At 35.6% G+C, this 23,722-nt stretch overlaps 1 long non-coding RNA gene across 1 annotated transcript; it reads right to left on the reverse strand.

The window, feature by feature from the left end:
• Positions 1-233: 233 nt before the first annotated feature.
• Positions 234-17,234, reverse strand: LOC133207649 (uncharacterized). Its single transcript, XR_009724106.1, has 6 exons — positions 16,931-17,234; positions 15,496-15,652; positions 12,657-12,738; positions 10,941-11,123; positions 6,157-6,230; positions 234-541 (listed from the first exon to the last, which is right to left on the reverse strand). It is a non-coding gene; the product is annotated as an uncharacterized LOC133207649 (long non-coding RNA).
• Positions 17,235-23,722: the final 6,488 nt, after the last annotated feature.

Here is a 23,722-nt window from a genome sequence, read left to right on the forward strand (position 1 = left end):
TTCTTATCATTGGCACTGCTTAATGTGCTGAATATATAGGTCTTTAGCAATTGATGAGTATTTGAACTTACATAAAATGAGCAGGTGGTCTCCATTTCACCAGACAGATGTTAGCATCACATCTAATGAAGCTAAACAGAACTACTGTCAATAGAAGGCTGTAAGTTTAACACTTTTCATGATCATTACATCCCTTTTAATAAATCAAGAGCTATACAGAAAATACATGGCTATCCCTAGGAAGAAGAACACTTTCTAACATTGATTGCGCAGATGGTAGAAAGGGCTGCACTTCTCAAGGCCAGTTGCTAATTATCCTATATCAAATATGAATAGGATGAGTGCTGGGCAAATAACTGAGCAGAATGTTGATACTGGGAACCTTGTCAAGAATTGGAAATCATTAAAAAATTAAACAGGGAGCTCTGACCTTTGACCTTCTGATCATTTCTTCCTTATGTCTTCATAGAAATGGGTTTATTCAAATCTATCTGCAAGTCCCTGCAATTTCACTGCTGATCTTGTACTGAAGGGAGCTTTTCTGAGTGGGACAAACCAACACACTGATAAGGCTGGGGTGCTTGGAAACTAATTTGCAATTAAAAGTATATCCATTTTATTCTAGCATCAGAAATTATATACAGAATTTTGGCATTCAAATGATACCAATGAAGCCATGTAAATGCTGAGAAAGGGTCCTTTTTACATGTGAGGGAGCATACAGGCTGAACGTTAATTCTGTTTAACAAAGATAATATGATACTCCTGAGATGCTGTGTCTGTGTAGTATGCCTATTTACTTTGATAGTTGTAGCAGAGATATTATTTGTAATGTGTACTGCAGTTAGTCAAGGCAAAATTCATGTCAGGAAGTTGAAAATAAACATTTTCAGACAGATGACAACATCAGATTACAACTTGAATAACTGCAGTGTAACTGCCTAAAACTTTCTTGTCGTTTCAATTCCATAATGTACCCATTACTTTTTTCTTATTTGTATCCCTTACTTCTGCAAGTATAAGCATCACTATATTTGTGAAAGAATTTATTCACCGTATGTGTATTTGCCAGCTCTGAATAGCAAATACATATGTGTATATAATTATCACTATGGCTTGTCTATTACTGAACAGTAAACTGGCAAAAAAAAAAAAAATCAAGCAAAGAGCAGTACTGGAGCATTCAAAAAAAAGTAGACATGCTTGTGTTTAGTAATAATTTATGAAATAAAGACCAAAACTGAGAAATTGCTTGTTACAGAAAAACATAAAACAAAAACCCCACCCAAAACAAAACCCAAACAAAAATAAACATTCTCCTTGAGCAGCTTTGGTTAAATTTTAAAACTCGCCACCTTAGGTACTGATGTAATCTCTTTTGAATATATTCCTAACATGATAGCTGTAGTTTGCAGACTCTGTTCTGTAGATCCGGAAAAAAAAAAATAATCACAAGGTAGAACCACTTCACCTTTAATGTGCACTGTCAAACCATAAAGACAAGAAACACTGCAGTCCTCTTGGCTTGTGATGGAAGTTGGTAAAATGTTTGTAGATAGAAAAAAGACGAACAAATACTCAGCATCGGTCAGTTCAGTGAAAATCAACATAAGATATTTCCACTGAAGTGAAATTATTTTTTTCCTCAAATAAATGGAGAAATCACTTTCCTCAAATAAATGGAGAATCATTTGCTGTTACATCCTGACTATGAAGCCATAGTTGTAAGAACAAATAGTACTCCAGAACCTAACTTGATTCAGCAACCACCTGGGAGAAGGGAATTCTGGCTCCCAGTTTCTGCATCTAATTAATATCTGGATTATCTCCATCCTAAATACCTTGTAGCCATGTGGATTCAATCGTCAAGCACAGTCAGAAACTGAAGCCAGGACTCCCACATTCCTCATGGGCTGTAAGCATCACTGTGCAATCGGATAAAATCAGGCACTTGCTAGATGGGTGCAATCCAGCCTGAAGGGCAGACTGGGATTGCCTGATGTCTTCAACCCTTCTGGGAAAACAAGGGCAAACCCCCCCAAAAGCCTAACATTATAGGCCAATGCATACAATAAACATTAAAGTCAAACCTGAACTATTGAATCCAGCAGAGAGGTAATTCACCCATTGGGTCTGTAGATTAGCACCACTGTGACATGCCAGGGTTGAAGACAAGCTATCAAATACTGCAGATGAATTTGCTGCATAAGGATTATCTCCCCTTACTTTCTGATGAGCATTTCTCAAAATGTGACTGCCCCAGCCAGGTGAATGCAGAGCAGGAGGTATCACGTATCACCCATGCTCACCCTAGCACATCACACCACTCAAGCACAGCCAGAGGAGGATTTTAAATGGGCAGATGTAACAGCTAAGCACCCCGAGGAGCCTTTGTGCCTTGTCTTTAATCTTACATATCTTCCATTGGGATTAACTTGCTGCTTGCTTAATCCATGAAGGATTTTATTAACAAAAAAAGAGAAAAAATAAAGTTAATAACCTGTCATCTCCTCACTGATGAGGAAATGGTTCTTCAGTGTGGTAGATATTTAGAGCCGTTTACAATGCAGGATTGAAAATTGAAGAGGTGGTGTGCTAGACAAGCATTGCCTACAAGCACCTCATTCAAGTGCATGAGGAATTGTCTCTCTTCCTACATTCTGTTTAGAAAGTGTAATGGTCTGAACTGCTTTGTTCTCCACATATATTAAAAGCAGATTCATCACTGAGTTAAAGAAAATAACCAAGTACTGTCTCTACAGACTTTTAAATAACAGTTCCTCCCCTTTTACTCTTGGCATTGTTACAGATGAATAACAGAATATTGGATGCTTGCTACATATCCTTGGGTTGTTCCACTGCAGAGAAAATTTGAGCTCTTTTAAAGAAGTCTGTAAGAGTTCCAGCAGAAAATATACCACTATTGAAGTTTCATTTTAATATCTGGATAAGTCTGCAGATCTGGCCAGGTTTTGTTTTCATTTTTGCATTGGAAGTGTGAAAGTTTTTCATTTATACTTTGTAAGAAGCAATAAATAATCCTGTGTCTGATCAAGTGTGTTAATTTCAAATCTGAAACTTGCAACAGTTGATTATGCTGTGAGGGAAACATTCTGGGGGAAAGAAAAAAAAAGAAAAAAGGAAATTCAGAAATGTTTAGCCCCATGTAAAAGTAGCATTCAATTGTAAATGATAAGAGGGGTCACAGTGCTACCAGAAGCTTCATACTCCAGGCAGACTTGTTTCAGTGACACTTAAATGCAGAATATCTATGAGATTTTCCTCCTGGCCAAAGCTTGGTACTCATCTTAAACAAATGTATTTAATACTCCTCTTTCGGGCCAGTTATGGATTGAATCATTCATTAACTCTGGAAGCCTTCTTCAGGTTTGCTGAAAGAATTACTCTTTTAGATTTCTAATGATTTCTAATTCGATTACTAATGACTATAATATTGAGTTACTACCACTTTATTTACTGGAGATATTTTTTTCCTAGCGTACACAGTATTTTGAGTGCTCTGTCAGGAGTTTTCAATAGTAGCAAGGGCCAAGTATTAAAACCAGCTCAATACTCCCACTCCTTCAAAAACAGGAGAAACATTTTTCTCAGGATCACTCACTGGACAATACATTTCCAATTGCAACCAGAAGTTTTGGTACGAAACAAATAGTTTCATTAAATGGAACTGGAATACAGCATGAAACTGCAATACAGTACTAGTCTGGGAAAGCACAGCAGCAGATTGTGGAATCAGTTAAAAAGTAAAATACACCTCCAAACAGGGCCTAGAACACCTGATTGTGGGTAGTGCCCCATACACATTGGGACAGGCTCCTCTCCAGCGTGCAGGATAAAGCACTACTGCACTTCCTTGTCACCTGTGCTGCCTGCTTAGCTCTCTCCTGCTGGGTGATGTCTTTAGAAGTGTCATCTCTGTGGAATTTTCCTGCTGCTATGTAGGTGTCTCCTGGGGTGTCCACAGAGATGCAGTCCCTGCTGCAGTTGCAAAATAAGTCCAGGTGTTCATCCAATCTGCTGGTGCTGGAGAAACGGAGATCTCAGGACAGCTCATTTAGATTCTTAAGTCTTCTGCAAACTTCTCACCTCTCACCATGCTGCAAAGTTTCTCTTTTCATCTCTGCCCTTGTTCGTTGGAAGAGGCTTAATGGGTAGTAGAGTCCAATCTCCTGAAGATACATTTCTGTTAATTAGGCAAAGACTCTGAACTCTTGTTTACGTCCTTAGTGCATCCACTGCACCATGCCTGGGTAAGTTGGTGTTGAGCATATGTTTCCATTCATCACACAGAAAAGTAACATAACAAATGCCCAATAGGCAAAATTCAAACGGGTGTTTGCACTGCCACAGAGCTTGTTATTTGTTTTGTTTGTTCTTTCTCTTCTTGCAGTTGATCAATATATGAACAGATTTTCAGTTGTCATCTATACTCAGCCAACTACCTCAAATAACCATTGCAGTTAAACTTGCCCACATTTTTCTTTGAAGTTGACTTAGGTTGCATTGTAATTGTTTTGGATATACTTCTTACAAATTTACACTGATCTTTCATATGTATTTATCATTTCATTTTGTACATGTAGATACCGTTCAGGAGTTCCTTCTTGGTGACTTCTCATTTTGTGGATATTTTCTTAGGAAAATGTAACTCCAGGCATATTTGCATTAAGAAACTCAAGAATAATGTGATCTATAAAAAAGTATAATGAAGTTGAAAGAACACAACTTCTAATCATTCGGTAGTATATTAGTTTGAGAACACTGATTTACTAAAACATGAAAAATAAAATAGATATTGTTCAGTTCTTGATATTTATTTTAATTCCAAATTTTTATATTGTCCATGTGTCAGTTTTCTACCTAAGCTGCTTACAGAAAACACTCAAAACATGTTAGGAATATATATGGGGTTCTTTTTACATTTAACAGAGGATATTAAAAGTCTTCTCTGGCTTTATATTTTATGAATATATGGTTTAAGAGATGCTTGCAGTTTTTAGGGTTAGATCACAGATACCCATAATAAAATGCACTAAAAACATACTCTGATTCCTTAGTTCTGCATCGGAACCAGACTGAGGCTAAATATTGCAGGCTGTGCAATATCAATACCAAGATTTTTGAGAGAGGTAGAACATAATTTCTACAACTCTCCTCATATGGGTAACAATGAAATACCAGAAAGTTTGGCATAAAGTTGATCTTTTTCTTTACTAAATAAACTCAGATCACATTTCCTACAATGAGAGTGTGACAAGGACAAAAGAAGAACTGAAGATTTTTAAAGTTTCAAAGACTGTGAATCCTTGTTTCTTGGAGGTGGCTTGATTTTTGTTGCCCCATTCCTCCCCATAGATTTTTTGATAGCTCAGTAAAGAATGAGGTCTCCAAATACAGACCAGCACATCTGTGGCCCAGATAAGGAAAGTGATAAACAGTCCATGATAAATTATATCTCAGGGAAGGATACCAGATATCTTGATGAGTACTAAAGAATTTCCATTTGGAGAACAAACACTATCAGAAAAAAGGAAGATATGATAAAATAAAAAACATTCCAGGGACATGAGCAAAAGGGGAAGATGAGGAAATGCAACAGTTGTCTTTGAAACTGCACTGAAAGTGATTCTTTCCATGTTAATATTTTTCAACCAGAGTGTCTGTAGTTTTTATTGAAACATTTGCTGTTTGCATTGGACTCCAATAATATTCAAGTTAAGATGGATCACAAGTGTTTTCTTCCATTTGAATTTTGATATTCTGTGGATTATATTGAATACAACTTTACAAGAACTATTAGAAGTGCTTTTCTCCTTTCAAAAAGCATCTCCCCCTCACTTTTTTTCTTTTCTTCCCTAACAGCAGTAACTGCCAGTGAAAAGGAAAATAGTTTCAGAACAACAAAGTTTCCATCATATGAACAGTTAATTCAGAATTTGATGGCACTTTACTGTCCTCGCTAAGCATAATTCCCATTTAGAAAAGCCTTAACCCTAGAGCTAGTGTAGAAGCAGCAGTGCTTACTTTCATATTTTTCTTCCTTAATCCAAGATAAATCTCTATAATTAGAATTGACTGCTTTTTAAAGGAACAGAAATGGCAAGTGGCTCTATCTTAAATTAAGAGATCTATTACCTTTGGTGTTCTAATTCTTCTCAGCAATGTGTTGTCTCAGGAGGCACTTTCTCATCCTTATGAAAACTAACTTACTGTAAGTGTAAAGGGAAAACCACATCATTGGAGTTATGTACTAAGTGACTGCATAAGGAAGATATATAAAGGTTTAGAGCAATGGAAAATAATTGCCAAGTATGTCATATATGAACATTTTATTAAAATATTTCTGTAGCATAAGATACTCATCAAATAAGGCATTTTTATTGAAGGCTACATTTTCATTCCCTCATGCAAATGGGATACTGGAAAGTAAAAAGTATCGACTCACCATTTCTGTTTTCATGAGTTGAAGGTCTAAAAGCTTCATGGCACTTCTGGTACACCACAGCTTAGTACAGCCATATCCTAGAAACCCTCATGGCCAGCAGTACAAAGTGTTATGCCCTGCCAGGTTATCAAAGCATGTATTTGTAGTTAAATATTCATTCTTCTTGCTCCAAGGACTTCCTTTTTTTTTTCCCCCTGTGTCTTAGAAGCTTCTCTTTTAAACTTCATTGTGTTTGTGCCCCATTCTGTCCTACTTTTTACATGGCTGTGGCTTTAAATCTGGACCTTAATGATCCTCTGATTTTGTAATGCTCATCAGTCTTTCTCTTCCTAGTTAGACAAGCAGCAGATGTCCTAAGGTCTGTCAGATAACTTGTGATTTTTCAAGACTTGTTGTACCTCAGAATTACTGAATGCTTGCAGTATGTACAACAGTAACAATGCTGGAAGGTATCTGTTGGATGATGCTGTGATTACAAATTAATTTATATAACGGTAACCAATACCATTTATCTTACCTACTCACAACATTTGGTGGATGGTATGTACCTTATAATAAAAAGAACTGGATCCAAACTAATCCAGATTTCTTTCCCAGGAATGAAAAAAATAGTACCTAACCAAATGAAACATTACCCAAATGCAAAAAATTATTTTCTCAGTAGTCCCTCCTCCAAATGCTTAGTTTTACTCATTCTGACAATTGCTTCATCTAGGTAATGTAATGCAGTCTATATTTCAATGGCTTTCAGACCTTTAAAATTAGGCTGTACAACCACACACTATTACCCGCTGGCGGGATTTTAGAAGTCATCAACAGGCCAGACAGCTTATGGTTGCTGAACACAAAGTATTTTGACTCTCCTAGCTAATTCCACTTATTTCATCAGAGCTGTTCCAACAGTGAATCTGAGCCCTCTATCTAAATTCAATCTGTTCATTACCTCTGAAGACTATTGCAAATAAATAGGCAATCAAGTAGCTAGAAGGACAGAAAAGAGGGATACGATGTATAATAGGTAACCTTACAGAAGACAAACAGAGCACTGATTCCTTTCCTTCCAAACAGAAGACAATAACAGTTCAAACTAATCACGATTCAAATTTTCTTTTCTACATTTAATTGATACTCTGGAGACTTCATTCAGCTCACTCTAAATCAGTCCCTTGGTAACTGACTTCACCAATAACTGGATCAACCTGCAGGTAAGAGCTGGAATGGGATCTGCAGAGCATAAAGCCTCTGCTTTATATAGCAGTGAAAGCCACTCCACTACATACATAGTATAAGCAATTGTTGAGAAAGGCTTCAGATGCCCTGACAATGTATTTTACCTTGAACTGCTAAAACATGCTCAATGTTTACTCAGTTCTTGGCTTCTTCACTGCTGCTACACTGAGAGTGACACTTGTGAAATGGATATCTTTCCCCAGGGAATGAAGTTAAGAACAATTCACTTTACAAACTCTAGGCTAAAAAGGACTTTTCAGATAATGCTTCCAGTGAGGACTGACTGGGATGTCTCCTTAGGTGCAGTATACAGCTCAGCTCTACACTCCTGTGGACTTCTGCCACCTGTCTGCTACTTTCTAGTCATTACCAAATAAAATTCTATCTATTTAGAAGAGTTCAGTAGACATTGCTATTTAAAAGACCTTTCAAAGATGTAGCGGAATGTATCTGTTGGTCAAAGGAGAATCTTATCTCACTATGGTTTCTAAATCTGTGAGTTTTTCTGAGGAATGGAGTGTTGAAATCTGATTGCTGAGGCTGTGCAACAAGAATGAAAGCTAAAGAGAAAGATTAAAGATGTTTAAAGTTCAGATATATCTTTACTATCTTTCTCAGCACATTGACGTAGGGATTAAATACAGTTTCTCAGAAAAGTGAAAAAATAATTTTAATAGAGTCTAGTCAGAATTAGGTGATGTAAGGCTTGTTATCGTCACACCTAAAAGAAGAATATTCTATCATGAAACAGAATAGCCCTTGAAGTAGGATATTCAATAATAACATTCTTAAAAGTGACTGGTTGTTTTTTTATCAGACTTCAGAATTTTATTTTTTTTATTTTACTCTTCAGGGAAATGTACCAAGTTTTGGTGTCCTTGTGCTGCTGTCTCTACCTTCCAACTGTTCTCTTTTAGAAACTGTATTTTTCTTGTACTGTCCTCACACTAAATAGCTACAGTGCTGTACGAAGCTCTTCCATTTTGCAACAGCAGTAGAGATCAATATTCTAACGTGGGGCATAAGCTTCCATTTTGCTAGACCATCATGGCCAAACCATTTTGTCTTTGTCATGTACATGACTCTAGCGTATGGCTAATGACCAACATATGATTAAAGTTCACTGGAAGGAAACTGTAACTCTTGTCTGCTGCAGCTACTTTAGAAACCTGCAGCATAAATTTCACTGTGTAACCCAGAGGGGAGGGGCAGGCCTAAGAAGAACAAATTCAGAATGGTCCAGGTCTACACAGCATTCCCCTTAAGCTAATACGATTTTTCTTCATAAGGCTATTAGATACCTTAATATGGGTATTTGAGTCTTTGGACAGCTCTATATTCTGTCCGATGACTCATAACGGAATTAACTCCAAGCCTTTCCCATGGTTCTCTTTAGAGGTTGAATACTCCATCAGAAAAGGTGTGGGGTACAACTGAGGAGGCAACTGGTGAATTGTAAAGAGGGAAGGCCATTTTAGCCTGAAATACATTTGCATTTCAGAAGATCAGAGTAAATCATGTGCACTTAACTGGCACTTGCTTTTTTAATTTAATTAATGCTAGAAAGACACTTTAAACCATAGTGCTCTAAAGGTGCTTGGAAGAAAAAAAATTGTCCCCCAAGTGTCTGATGTGAAGAGTCCCTGGGTGACACTCAGAGTAATGCACTTTTTGAGCACTTCAACTTACTCATGTCTTTCAGCGCTTAATCAACATAATTTGACACAATTATAGATATAAACACTTTATAAGCACTTGGTACAAGGAGTGTCAAAAAAGTGCTGATCTCCACCAGTTTCTAGTGAAAACAAAAAGCTCTAGCAGAGGACTCAAGCAAGTGTTTAGGACTGTTCCACACTATCAATAACATTCAAAGAAGAACCAAAAAAAAAAAAAAAGAAAAAGAAAAAGAAAAAGAAAAAGAAAAAGAAAAAGAAAAAGAAAAAGGAAAAGAAAAAGAAAAAGAAAAAGAAAAAGAAAAAGAAAAAGAAAAAGAAAAAAGTGTTTCCAAAGTGCTCTCTGGATAGATTCTTTAAAGACTTTATACACTCACATAGCAGGCTACTTAAAACAATTAAAATGGTATGAAAATACACTAAGAGTTATTCAATTCAGCTGCTCATTAACTAGCTGCGATGATTGGGTAAGTATTCAGCAGTATTTGAAAGAAAAGAGGAGAAACAAAAATGGTGCCATTCAGAACAATTATCATCTTATATATCATATTTATGTTAGAACTTCCAAACGAGGATTGAGAATATGTAGCTTGGGGTGTAGCACAGGCCCTCATAAACATAGTGTTTAAGGTAAGGCTGAGTACAGGTATGCCATGGGAGCCTGTACCTTAAGAGTTTTTTCTGTTTATTCTCCTAACTTAGTTGAAAAAATATTCTGGAAAAAAAAAGCCCATATGAAATGCAGTTTATTTCCTTGCTACAGCTAGTGAGATCTCCACTTGCTTAATGCACATGAGAGTGCTTCTTTTGAAAAGAATGTTGTTCTCCCAGAACACTGAGGACAGGTTCTAAAAGGCAGAGTCTGACCAGCAGTGAACCTTCATTAAATGCCTGCCACATACATTCCGTTTCTTATCTGAGCAACAGATCCAGGTTTTGTGCTAAAAGTTTGTTCTGTTCAGTGGGGAAAAGAGCAACAGCACAAAGCTTAGGTTTCCTCACAGGACACTGTAATATCACCTCTCCCTCTTTTTCGTAGAAACTGTTTTTAATTATTAACTTTTTAATTAATAACTTTTGTGCAATCCATCATTTCAAATCAGAGTGAGGATTATGTTTTATATGGTAAAAAGATGTGTGTCTAAAGATTTATTTGAAATAAAAGCATAAAAACACAGCAAGCCTCTTTTCCTCTTTTCCCTTCTCTTCATATTTGTAATTCAGTATGCATTTACTCAAGTCACAAGCTGTGTTTCTGCAATGTGAGTGAGGCACATAAACTCTGATATATATTATCTCTTTGTATATGAATTAGGTCAGCTAAATTTATGAATATATCACCTGACAGTTACATTAATCATCTTAACACTTTGTGGTCTTTTTGCCAGTAAAGTGGAATGACAATTTGATCATATTCAAGATCAGTTATCACATTAAGAAGACAGTATCTATGTAAACTATGTAAATAAAATGTAAAAGATGACATTTTCAAAGTCATAACTTACTTTCACTAGGGTTAGCACCTAACTACTTTTGAAAATAACCCATTAGAAATTTTTCCTATTTACCTTGTTAAGTGCTGGAAGTGTGTTCTTGCATGGTCCATCCGTTTTGATACAGGATATGCCTGATGTGCCTTGAAAAAATCTCCACTGTGTGCAATTGCTGAAACATCGCTTGTCGAAACCAGACCAGAGCATCTCTTCTTTTAGTTTTGGAATGAGGCAGGGAATGGTGTATAATTGAGGATCCTAAAAAAAAACCGGAACAAAATAGCTCTAAAAAAACCCCACCAAAAGAATAAAAGAAAAGTTGGAGGCAGCAGGAATTACAGGATCATCCGAAAAAAAAAAACCAATTTTTCAGGCACCTACCAGCAGGGACTGCAAAAACTGTGGCCTTCCTTTTTCTGTTTGAAATTTGCCATCTACCAATTTAAGGCACTCTTGCAGCAAAGCACTTAAGCACTGCTCAAATTCTCTTGAAGTCAAAGGGATTTAAGTAAGTGAATAAAATTATGTGCATACTGAAGTACTTGGCTGCACTGGGTTGTATTGTTGAATTTGGCCATGGACAATTTTAAGATTACTCCAAGACTGAAACTGCTATCTGTAATTTCCTTGACAAAAGAAGATGTATTCCGAGTTTCCTCCTTTAATACGTTTGAGATAAATAGGAGAACAGAAACAGCTAAAATTGGTTATTCTACAGGAGTAGAGAGGAGGAAGAGATATCCTCCAAGAGAAAAAACGCAAGCTGTTTTTTATTTCCTTCCTGGATAAATATGGTATGTTTCAGGTTTTTGATCCATCTTTTCTAACACCAGTGTCTTCACAGTCAAGCGTTCTGTCTCTCTACCAAGTTGCACATTATGTCTCTCAAGTTTTTGGGTGTTGCTGTGCAAAATGCTAATGGTTAGAGATTTTCTTAACAACCCTTCTCCCCTGAATTCAACTGCAGTTGAGGAAAAGTCTATAACTGTGATTGAAAAAGCTTCAGTCTTACTACTATCTAACCACAGAGGTATTCCTTTGTTTGACTTAGCCTAATTCCTCTAGGACCTAAGAGTCTGTTTCAGAGCATGTTCAAAACTATTCCAGTTTTAGCAGTTCATTTAGCTTGTCTTAAGCTTGAAAGGAATCCAAAAATTATGCAGAGGATTCCTTAAATCCTGAAGGGTGCAATCCAGGGGGGTGGGGTGGTGGTGGAAAATATACATAATGTACAAGCAGAATTTACTCTCAATGAAAGTACGGCTAAATATCCTTTCATAATGACTGCAAGAAAAGGATGGTGTAATAGCCTAACAGGGAGAGCACTCACCGCAAATAGGAAATGTGTTAAATTCCTTCTTCATCCTGAGAGGGTTTCCATGTATATCTCACAGCAAAAAACCTCACACTTAGCTATGAGGTTTCTTCTCCACAGGGAACATTTGAAAAGAAAACCGCTAATGTTCTTTATTTCAAAGAACAGTTTTAGGTGTATAACTTCGGGAGCTTTGGGTCTGCATATCCCAAGCAGACAGAGCTTGACTGTAAAAGTCTAGGGCAACTTAGCCTTAAACAGAGGAGGAAAGCAGATTTCTTGAAACATCTTGCCACATAGCCTCATATGCCTCTACTTACCACACAGGTGTTTAGATAACTTTTCTTAGGACATAATTCCACCTCATGTTCTAGTCAGGAAATGTAGAAGAGATTGTATGTCCAGAGATTAGACACGTAAAAGTTAGTTTCTGAGCAAAACCACTTTTGGATGGTTATGGTTTATACTTAACTTACCTATTAGCACATAGATTTAGTCCTCCTCATGCAACAAAAGGTTTCAACTCAGCAGCTGATGTGACTTTAACTTTTTTTCTTACTAGAAAGAAATGATAGAAACAGGTGGTTTGGATTTTTGTTGTTGGTTGGTTGCTTTTTCTTTTTTAAACAAAAGTCATGTAAAAAGTTACTGGGTTTTATACTATTTTATTCACCTAATTCCAATAGCAAAAAGTATCTCTTCCATATCTGCTTAATTAAATAAAACTCTGTGGTGGAACAGTCGATCTAGATGACAGCTATCTGTCAGTCCTCAGCTGCCACTATTTCATCAAAACACTCTGGCACTATGGGACTATGCCAGTTATATGACAAATAGGGAGCATTTAAACATGGACCTTATGTATAGCACAATGCCAGATTTCTTAATAAAAGCAGTCCTGGAACAATCAACCTCATCGCCTTGCTAATTTTCAAACACTGAATTCATCTAGCATATATTATAAATCACTTTCTTCCCCAGACAATAGGCATTTGGGATCCTCTGGCATTCCAAGGCCCTTTACTCACAAAAGGTCTAATTTTATTCCACTCACTCATAGATAGTTCTTTTTTCTTTTTTTTTTTTTCTTTCTCCTTGCAGCTTTAGTCATAAAATAACCTTTTACTTGAAAGAAATGCATTAATTGAATACATAAATACCATTAATGAGTAGGAGGGGATGTGGAAATGACAATATACTAAGAAGACAATTATAAGTTAAAATTGCAGATACATAAAGACACTGATGGAATGATTATTACTATGCCGAACTATGTATATATACACACCCTTATGGTGGAAATGATATAATATTACTTGGTTGGACTATGTATCCTATGACTGTGCTTGTGTTAATTAATGAAAGGGTGATAGTTTGGCATGGATATGACAACAGAACACAGCACTCCAGTGGAAAATGTAAAGCAACACAATCAGTCCTACTTAAAACATCATGCAGTCATTACATTTTGGGAAGCAAACACATTTGTTCAGCATCTATCTTAATATTTTGCATGTGATTAGCTTAGCTCTGTCACACTGTGTAAGCATGCCAATAACATATTGTTGAAGCAGTATCAGCATAAATGAAGCTTTTGTTTTGATTTGGTTTGGTTTTTTTTCTCAAGGGCAGTAAGAAGCATCCAGTAAATTGTGCTATATGTAGGCCTGTAGCCTGAACTGCAATCTCAGACACTTATGGAAATCAGGCACAGCTGGAGTTGATTCTCATTTACCTTCTCTGTGAAGCTGGATTTAATTCACAATTACCTTTTCTATGTCTTTGCCCAAAAAGAATATACTCAAGGGTTGTTGATTTTTTCTTCTAAGACATAACCATACTCAGGTTTTTCTTATCATTAGGAGGTTTTGATGATGGTCTTGACACATATAACTTATTTAAATAGGCTGAGTTATGTTCAAATCTTCAGTTACTTCCATGGTCTGCTTCACTGTGTAACCTTATCTAGGTGTTCCTGCTCCGGCAGGGGGATTGGACTAGATGATCTTTTGAGGTCCCTTCCAATCTCTAACCTACTGTGATACTGTGATACTGTGATACTTATTACCTGCCACAGGTATATTCTTCTACTTCCAACCCAACTTTTTCTTAGGTACTTACTTTTGTATGGACAAACAGCTGCTTACAGCTGCTGAATAGAAAGCAAGAAAATCCTATCACCCCTTCCCTTCAGCCTGTCACATGTTGTTATTAAAACTTGATGCTTCCCTCTTGCCGAAGAGGAAACACAAATTGCAATAACATAAACTTAAAAATGCTCTGCTGTGCAGACTTTTTCTCTCTCCTCAAATCACTCTTATCAATCTATTTGTTTCTTCTTTATTCTCTTCCTCCCCACAACCCTACTGCTTATAATGAAAAGAGTCTGCAGGCACACCGAACAGAGCGGCTAAAGCCAATCTGAGGGAAACAGATTTGTCAGAAGCACCACAGAGCACAGCGACAGAAGCACAGCGATGGGTGTCAGATATAGCTGCTGCAAATCTCATAGAAACACGATGGTTGGCTCATACTCTGGAGCAGATTTCTGATTGAAATGGATGGGGAAAAAGCTATGCAGGCAATCACAATCAGTTCATATGATGCTGTAGTGTGCCACATTCCCTCGTGCTGGTAAGTGAGAGGTGGAGAGCTTCTGGACATCATCCAGAAAACCTGTGGTTTTATACAGAATAGGAGGCTATTTTTTGTTGTCTTAAAAGATTACATAATTTATTAAATTCATTACTATATTGATCAAACTTATTAATTATCAAATTCACATATCATCTTTAAACTTGCAGTAATTTTCTTCAATTAAAATTTTCTTTCATAGTTATTGTATGAAAATGGGTATGTAGTACGTAGTATCACTGCGCAGCAAGTATATCAGAGTAAGAACTAAAAATTAAGCCATCTTAAGTGGCATGAAAATCCACTGGACTGTGTTAACAACTACTCTCTAGATAGGTGAGACACGATTTTAAGAGATGATATCAAGGTCTGAACATTGTCCATAGTGATTTTAAATATTAATGAAGCATCACTGTGTAGCTCTGCATATCCAAAGATGAATTCCAGTTTAGTTTTATGTAGCTGAATAATTAATCTTTATTACCTTATAATCAAGGTTCTGAGTTTTTTAACATTTACATGATTGATTCATGCATACAGGATCATTTTGCAGGTCATTCCTTTGTTTTTAACACTTTGCTCCTCCATTATGAAGAACTGCCTATCTGACCATCCCTCATTGCATTGGAATTTAGCTTTTGTGACTTGTATTAGATCATATTTTCAATATTGAAAAATTACCTGGTGACGGTGTTTTTGGTGACAAGTCTTTTGTTATTCTTTCACTTCTTTTTTTTTTTTTTCAGATAAGAATAACAATTATCATTTGTCTAGGTGATTACTTACTTTCTCAGTACACATAGGGTCATAGCTATTTTCCAGGCAAGCAATACAAAACCTCATTAATAGAAAAACAAAACCACAAAGGCAAATCTATTTCTAACCAAAGACTTTATATCCTTAACTGTTCTATATTTGAGGCACAGTACTTGAAGGTATTAGGAATGGACATCTGCCTCTAGAACTGTATTCCCAATTACCACCTGCCAGAAAGGTTTTCCACTGAGCTTTTACAGTGTTTGTACAGCCTATGTATATAGGCCACAAGGGAGCAAGATATAATGCAGAGAGGACTGGTACGTACAATACCTCTCAGAAGAGTTTTGATTTAAGGCATGCCTGCATAATAAGGTCAACAAAAAAGGACAAGTCTACTAATTAATAAAGTATCATCCAGTTACAATAATCCTTGTGAGCACTGATTTTTACCTAAATAATGGAAAAATATCCCTCATCTACTCCATAGCACTTATGTGAAACATGAAGGACACCACCAAACTCAGAAGAGGATCAGCAGCATTACATATTGTCAAAAAACTTGGAGTTTCCACTCAGTTATTTTCCTGTAAACCTTTCGAGACACATATGAAGCTCTGGAGATCTTTCTGGTATTGCGAACTGTTCCTTTATCTTCAAGCAAAACAACAGTAATAATACAATCCTTAACATCTTGAAGTCTGCAAAGAGTTCACAATGACCACTTCAAAAAGTATTTTCTAGAAAACATATTCCTTGTAAAATCGCAAAAGCTTAGGGTAGTTTACTAGAGTAATCATGGAATTTACTAGAATAATCAGAGAATTCTAGAAATGCAACTGACTGTTTCTTCTGTACTAAAAAAAATAAATAAATCTTTTAAACATTAAATCAAATGAAAGGAAGAACCAATATTTTAGCTCATAAAAATCGTACATTCTCCAGTTATGTAAATAAATGTCCTAAACAGTGGAAAAGCTCCTACCATCTAAGCTCCAATAAATCTGAAAAAATTCAAATATATTATCTAGGTGACTTTGAAATACACCTCACATATATTTGGATCAAGAAGAATGTAACCAAGTATTTGATCTGCTATTTATTTTTATGTAAACTAATAACTGTATGATGACTATCATTCCCAGTGCATTAAGTAACACACATAAAGCTAAGGTAAAAGGATATAGTTTCATACTAAGTGACATGAGTAACTAACTGTTATAGTGGATGAAGACAAAAGCAAATACTTTGGTTTTGTAGGCAAGACATTGTGAAAGAATCAGACCAAACTCCATGAATGCTAGACAAAGCTTCAAACTTTGGACTTGAGGTTTATAGACATTTCAAATCAGTTCTGTACCTTTCTGTGTTCGTCCCTTCAGCTTGAGGAAATATGGGCAAAACTGTGAACGTACAGCTGACAAAATATATTCTAAACATAATTGTGAACCTGCAAGGTATTAAAGAGTTAATGTGGATCAAAGTATATGAAAAATCTCTCAGTTTGTATTCATTTATCCCCCCCAGCATGAATTCTGACCCGTTGCTTCACTTTCCAAGTTAGTTCATAGTATAGACTGTTAAAGGCCAACATAAGTAAATCAAAAGAACGTTCCATCTTACAAAGTATTCAGCACAATGATTTTGAACAGTGGCTAGTTCAATGAAGTGAGAAATAATTTTTGAGTTAATTTTTAAAATCACTGTAATCACTGGTTAATGCAACAACATTTTTCTGTAAGCAATTTGGATAAAAATTTCCTATTACATATGAGACTCCCTTTCTGTAGTCCCTTTCAGACACATCAGACAGCGTAACATCTTTATACTGTTTGCTGTCATTCATTCCAAACAGGTTCACTAACAGTTGCCAGGGAGGGATCAGGTCTAGCCTAGGGAAGTAGGATGGAAGAAAAAAACCAAAACCAACCTACCAAGAGAGTCAAATTACAATTGCACTTAGTGCATGAACTTTATTGGAAAGACGTTTCAGATGCATATTTACTTATAGAGAAAATGGACATTTCTTTCAAATGACTGCATTACTGCACGAGATCCAGTAAATCCTACTGAAATGAACTGGGCAAACTCATCATTAAAAACCATATACTGTAAGAAGTAGGGCTCACTCCTTTTGTGCTTTTAAAAGTGTTTCCTTCTTAAAGCTTTGAATTTAGTCCCATTATATCAAACGTACCCATTAAAAAGGAAATCAATCCACATGTTCAAATTACTGACATTTACCCTACAAGGAAAAGAATCAGTACTGTAAAGTTGGGTCACGAGCATATTTTTCTTGTATGTTACAAAGCTTTGGGTATCTTGTGATCACAGTTAAACAATAACTCTAGTACACAAGAAACGAAGCCTTGTTATATTATGAAAACATCAACACATATCAAACAATGGAATTAGACTTCATAGGTATAATAATTAATATGTGCAAAAAGGAGAACAAAAGATCAAAACAACTTAATTAAATGTCAGACTTTACAAGCATATCCTCACCTATGATACACAGACTTAAAAGCATGTAGGCAAGACTCACAGTAGGAACCCCTCTTTGGTTTTATTAATTACTGGAATAGTTAAATAGCATTTACTGAAGAAAATATAGGATCATTTAATGGAAATGCAGAAATTCATAACAACCTCCAAGGTGTAAAGTAAGAAGTGATTTGATCTTGAACCAATTATAGCTGTTAAAAACATTCTTGGAAAACTTCCAAGATTAATTCCAAAAGATTAATTTTTTAAAGAACAAAAATACATTCTGAGTGATTTAAGCAAAAATGACTACACCATAAAATTTACAAAAAGTAAACTCATATTAATTTTAAATTGGGAAAATATCTCAGATGTGAGTTGTGCAAATTAGAACACTGTGGCAAGTTCTAATTCACACAGCTCCTTAAACAGTAGAAAATGCAAGGCTGCTTTGTCTTGGCATGGTTCTGGGGTAATATTTTCTAAATGCTTTCATTTGGAACTCTTTTTAAAAATATTAGGTACAAATATACATTTCTCTTAAATGTTATTAGGGTTCGTAGAGCTGGGAATTAATTTCTTACTTGCATGAAACACTAATGGAATGATTTTAGGGCACCAGGTACAGAAGGACATACCCAAGACTCCTGCTGAATTCCTCTCAATGGACCTCCACAAGCTAAATCTTGGCTTCTTCTGTGAGGACGCATGCAGATACACAGGCATTGAACATATCTATTGTACTAAACCCAAGACCAGCTGGAATTCCAATTCACAAAACAAATGGCACCTTTCCAGTCTCTTAATTAGTTGTTATAAACCCTTAGCAGTTAAAAGATTCTTCATGTGAAGACCAGAAAATTATAACCCTACTTTATATAAATATTATTCTCATTCAAAAAAATACTAATTTAAATTCAGTTACAGTTCAGAAATAGAACTGTAAGGGATCTAGCCCCAAATTCACAGATATCAGAAATGTATTTCCATTGTATTAGAGTATATGAATGAAATCTGAGACAACAAACCTCAGGACATGAAGTTAATTAAGAACTGAGCCGGAACAAAGCTCATGGCTTCCAAATCAGAAGCTAATGTGTTGCCAGCTGGAATGTATGGCCCCCCCATGGTAAGGCTGAAAATACATATTTGTAAACTGTGTTTCCCCATGTTTTCTCTGCTCTGGAGAAACCCAGAACTGTAAAAGACAACAGAGCAATAAATTGCAATTAGTGCACAGTTGAAGAGAAGTCTTCCCCCTAACGCCCCCTCCTTTCCACAATGTAAGGAAAAGGGTAAATGAGGTTAGAAGAGTAAGTAAAGCCCTTCCCCTCCTCCTCTCTCCCCCCCTTCCCCCCCCCCCCCAAGTAGTTCTTTCTGATGCAGATACTTTGTACATAAATTCTGCTTCTGCATGGGTCCACCAGAAGCTCTTAATTTCTTAACCAAATCTGACAGAGGATGGAGTTGTTAAAGTTCATTAACTGCACTCAAATTTTACGAAAATAGCCAGGCCAAGTAGTAAAGCAGCATCTCTGAAAGTTACAGCACGGCTACAAATGACACCAGATGGAAGAAAGCCCTATAAAATCTCATCAGTGAGCTACACTTTAGCTCAATCTTGTATTTTTGTAAACAGGCATGTCGAACAACTAGAAGACACAAATGCATAGAAAACTGCAGTTAATTTATCCTGGACCTTATGGAACTATTTGTCATTTCATTGTACGAACAGACTGACTAGCAGATTTTTGAAGTATCTAGGGATACTGTGGTGGTCACTGTGGTTTATGCCTGTACTAGAGCACTGAGAAATCACAGCACACACTACAGAGCTGTTCTAGCAGGCTGGGAATTCATGTTAGTGGATTAGCTGCCTTTTGAAAATGGTCTTCAGGCTTCTCTGACATCATGTAGCATTATAAAACCAGTCTGATACTTTTTTCCATGAGCAGAGAATCGAATGGGCATAAAATAACTGGTTACTGGTACATGAATCCCTCTGAATATAAAACATATATATTATTTAAGTTACTAAGGAACTGTTTTTCCAGCTTCCTTTACAAACTCAGAAAGTCAAGAATCAGCTTTAGAAAAAATTCAGAGACAACATGGTGATTGATATTCATTTACATATAGAGACTTGGGCAAAGACATTAGGTGTGATTTAGATTAATTTGAAACAGATGTACAACTCATGACTGAAGAAGAGCTCTATCTCACAAATTTAATTAAATTATAAGATTCAGAGAAATCTGTCAATAAAGCCCAAACGTTCTGTGTCTGAAGAACTACAACACTGTTGCATATATGCTAGCAGACTGCATGTTGATAAAATGGGATGTTACCAATATACCATGTTACACCCATGAATCCCTGAAAAAAGTCCTTCACTGTGTTGGGAAAGAGGAAAAGATCAAGGAAATCTACAAGTGCTAAATATACCCCTCCCTGCAACGAGATACTAATTCCACATTTATACGCTTTCACCTTATTCCTCCCAAACTAGTAAATTGCTAAAGAGAAAAGGAAGCAGCATTATAGTGCCATGAAAAACAACCATTGTTTCTGCAATTTAGTTTCAGAATAATTGGTGAGATAGTATCAGCAAAAGATCTGCCAAGAAATTAGATTTAATCTGTTTCTATAACAAATAAATTGGATTTTGAGAATTATATCAGAACTTAAAGTAGCAACAAGTCACTCTAAATACATGTTATACTGTCTTTTGTGCTGTCTGGAAATAATATAAACTTTAATGAACAAAGAAATTGAATTTATTTCTAATATGACATTTTGATATTCATTAAATTATCTGTTCCAAAACACTCTTTATTGAGAGGTCTAACAAGGAAAACCCACTGATATTCATCCCTTTATTTAAATTAAAAACCTTTAATCCCATTAGGTCAAGTCACTTGCGTTTTTGCATTTAGTAACTGTTAGCTTATCCAAAATGCCAGCAAGGATTTACCAATTCTAAAACTGAATTCCTTTGTCTATCTCTAAACCACTGCAGCTATCTGTTACAGAAATAATTAGAAATAATAGGATTCTTGTTTCTCTAGTCTATAACTATTTAGTAATTTAGAGATAAAACCAATTAGTATTAGATCCTTTTTATATCTCATTTTAATTGGTATTATATTGAATATTCTTATTCTTCATTGGGTAGCTCCACTAGCAGGATTCTAATATTAGCATGTCTTTTGTACCTTTTAACTATCTGAAATGATTCCAGGAAGGGTAATAATAAGACTTCTTAGACATTTTTTCCATTTACTAGTCAGCTAACACTGTAAGACTAATATTTAATGTTATTAATAATTCTCAAGTCAGGAGTTAAAAATTAAATAAGGGATACAAAAGATTGGTAAGTTTAAAACACCGTTTAATTTTGGTAGAGATATGCAGATCAAAAACTGGAACAACGCCTGGGAAAAAACTGTTTAAACATGCTTGCATTTCACTTTAGTTCTGTTTAACCCTCAGGTTTTTTTTCCTGATAAACATTTGTCCTAATGCCTGCTGTGCAAAGAACAATATCACCAAAGCTCCCCAAACCATGTTGGTGACTATTCCTGAGTTATTATCTTGCAGCTACCATAAGTAGAATGAAAGTATGATTTCTACCACTCCCAATAGAGATCCAGTGAGCAGTATTCAGCATGATGTCTCAAAGGGGGAAATCAAGATCTGGAAGTTACATCAGTACCTATCTAAATTCAGTCTTCAACCTCCAATGCTAGAAGGAAAAAAATACTCTCATTTTTAACATGTTAACACATGTAGTTCCATTTCCTGTAAAACTAGCTATATGGTCTCTTGTTACTTTGTTGATGATCCTATTGATTTCTCTACTAATCGCAGCTGTCAAGGGGAAGATAAAAATACTAATACAATCTGATAAAAGGTCGTCTAGTTGGGAAATCCTATTCCGAGAATGAAAATACAGTGTAGAGTATATGAGAAAACATTATAACTTTATGTAGCACAATAAAATATATTAGCCTTTTTAATACATTGTTTTCTTTCCTTGACAAAAACTTTAATCTTAGGGATGTCAAGACAGTTTTTGTAGGCTTTTACAGCCATAAAAACAATTATTGTGAGCCAGTGGACTGCCTTAGGAGTACCTGGTGATTAAGTTTACTTTTTTTTTAATTTTAAATATATGCTTGGTATTGTTAGCCTGACAGGATTTTAGGTCTAACGTTAGTTAAAATATAGCTAAACATGATTTGAACAGAAACCAGATTTTTTTTGTGCACATATACATATAAATATATAAAAAGATAGACAACACAGTTGAAAGAATGATTCACTAACCTCTCCATTGTCCTTCGTACTTGCAAATCCTGATTTCTAGTGAAAAATACTGCCATGTTCAACAATTATATAAATAAACACATAGTTTTCTTACACAATACAGGATAGTTGCTCTTCAGCCAGTGTCAGAGGAACAACAGAGGGTCACTGTAAATACTAGTTTATAGCAAAACCATATACACCTGTAGGTGTGGCAGGCATTTGCTTTTGGCTCAGATTATAAAGCTTCCTTCAGTTTTCGATGGCAAAATCTGCAGTAACATTTGCAATTAGTAAATATGATATAGATGAATTCAACATTTGCTGAAGGTAAAGAAAGAGATGTAAACAGCATACACACTTGAAAACTAAAGACTAAGTAAACAAATCAGAGTTCTTCTGTGGAACTAGATTATATCAGTGACATTTTATCCAATTGTTTCTGTCTCCCTTGTTATTCTTTGCTGGAGATCTGAAGGTATAAAACTTCAAAAGTCTTATGGGGACAAAGCTCAGGGGGTGAGAGAGAGAAAAATAGCCTGGATAAAAGGTCACAAGTTATGGAAAAGGGCATAAAGTAGAATCCAAACACAAGTACCATGTATGATAGATTCCTAGGCATGTTTCCATTGAAATTATCACTGATAAAAGATTTTGATAACAAGTGCACACGTCTGCATAGGATCAGACAAACCAATAAATCAATGTGAAAGTAAACACTATTGCCACAAGACTGTGAATTGTCACTGATAACAAAGTATTGAACACACAGACACACAGTACATGCTAAACCCTTTGCAGTTCTTTTGATTACAATTTTTTGAGGTTCAAATTAATTTTAATTTTTGTGTAGTAGGGATCCAAGGGTTATTTTAGCCTCATTTAAAAACTTTGTTTTAAATAACATTAGCCAATGCAGGGTACTGCAGTACATTTTATAGCACCTATATTTCAATTGAATTCACACAGCATATAGATACATGAAAATGTATAAATATATGTATAAATTCTATTATTGTCATCATTAAAGTGTATCTGCTTCAGATAATTATGTTCAAAAGAAGCAAATAATGTTTACATTCTTTTTTTGTCAATATGAAATCCAAGAATTTAATATGAATTATTGTTCAGTTGAAATAGTTTTCAAATTGATCTACTCATGTACTTAAAGAATATCCTTTGTTGTGTACAATGACTGTTTTTTTAGTTTTGCATTAATACTTCAGTATATATAAGCAACACTGTGAATACACCTTACAAAATTTAATTAACCTATTTAACTTGTAACCTGTTAAACTTGAGCTAAAAGTTGTCAAATGCCAGGGAAGCCATTCCACAAATACAAGAACTCTTATAC

Source organism: Neopsephotus bourkii, unplaced genomic scaffold (genome assembly GCF_033783945.1).
Source record: "Neopsephotus bourkii isolate Nb327-2 ecotype Australia unplaced genomic scaffold, CSIRO-AGI_Nbou_v1 NB_234, whole genome shotgun sequence".
NCBI classification, from domain to species: domain Eukaryota; kingdom Metazoa; phylum Chordata; class Aves; order Psittaciformes; family Psittacidae; genus Neopsephotus; species Neopsephotus bourkii.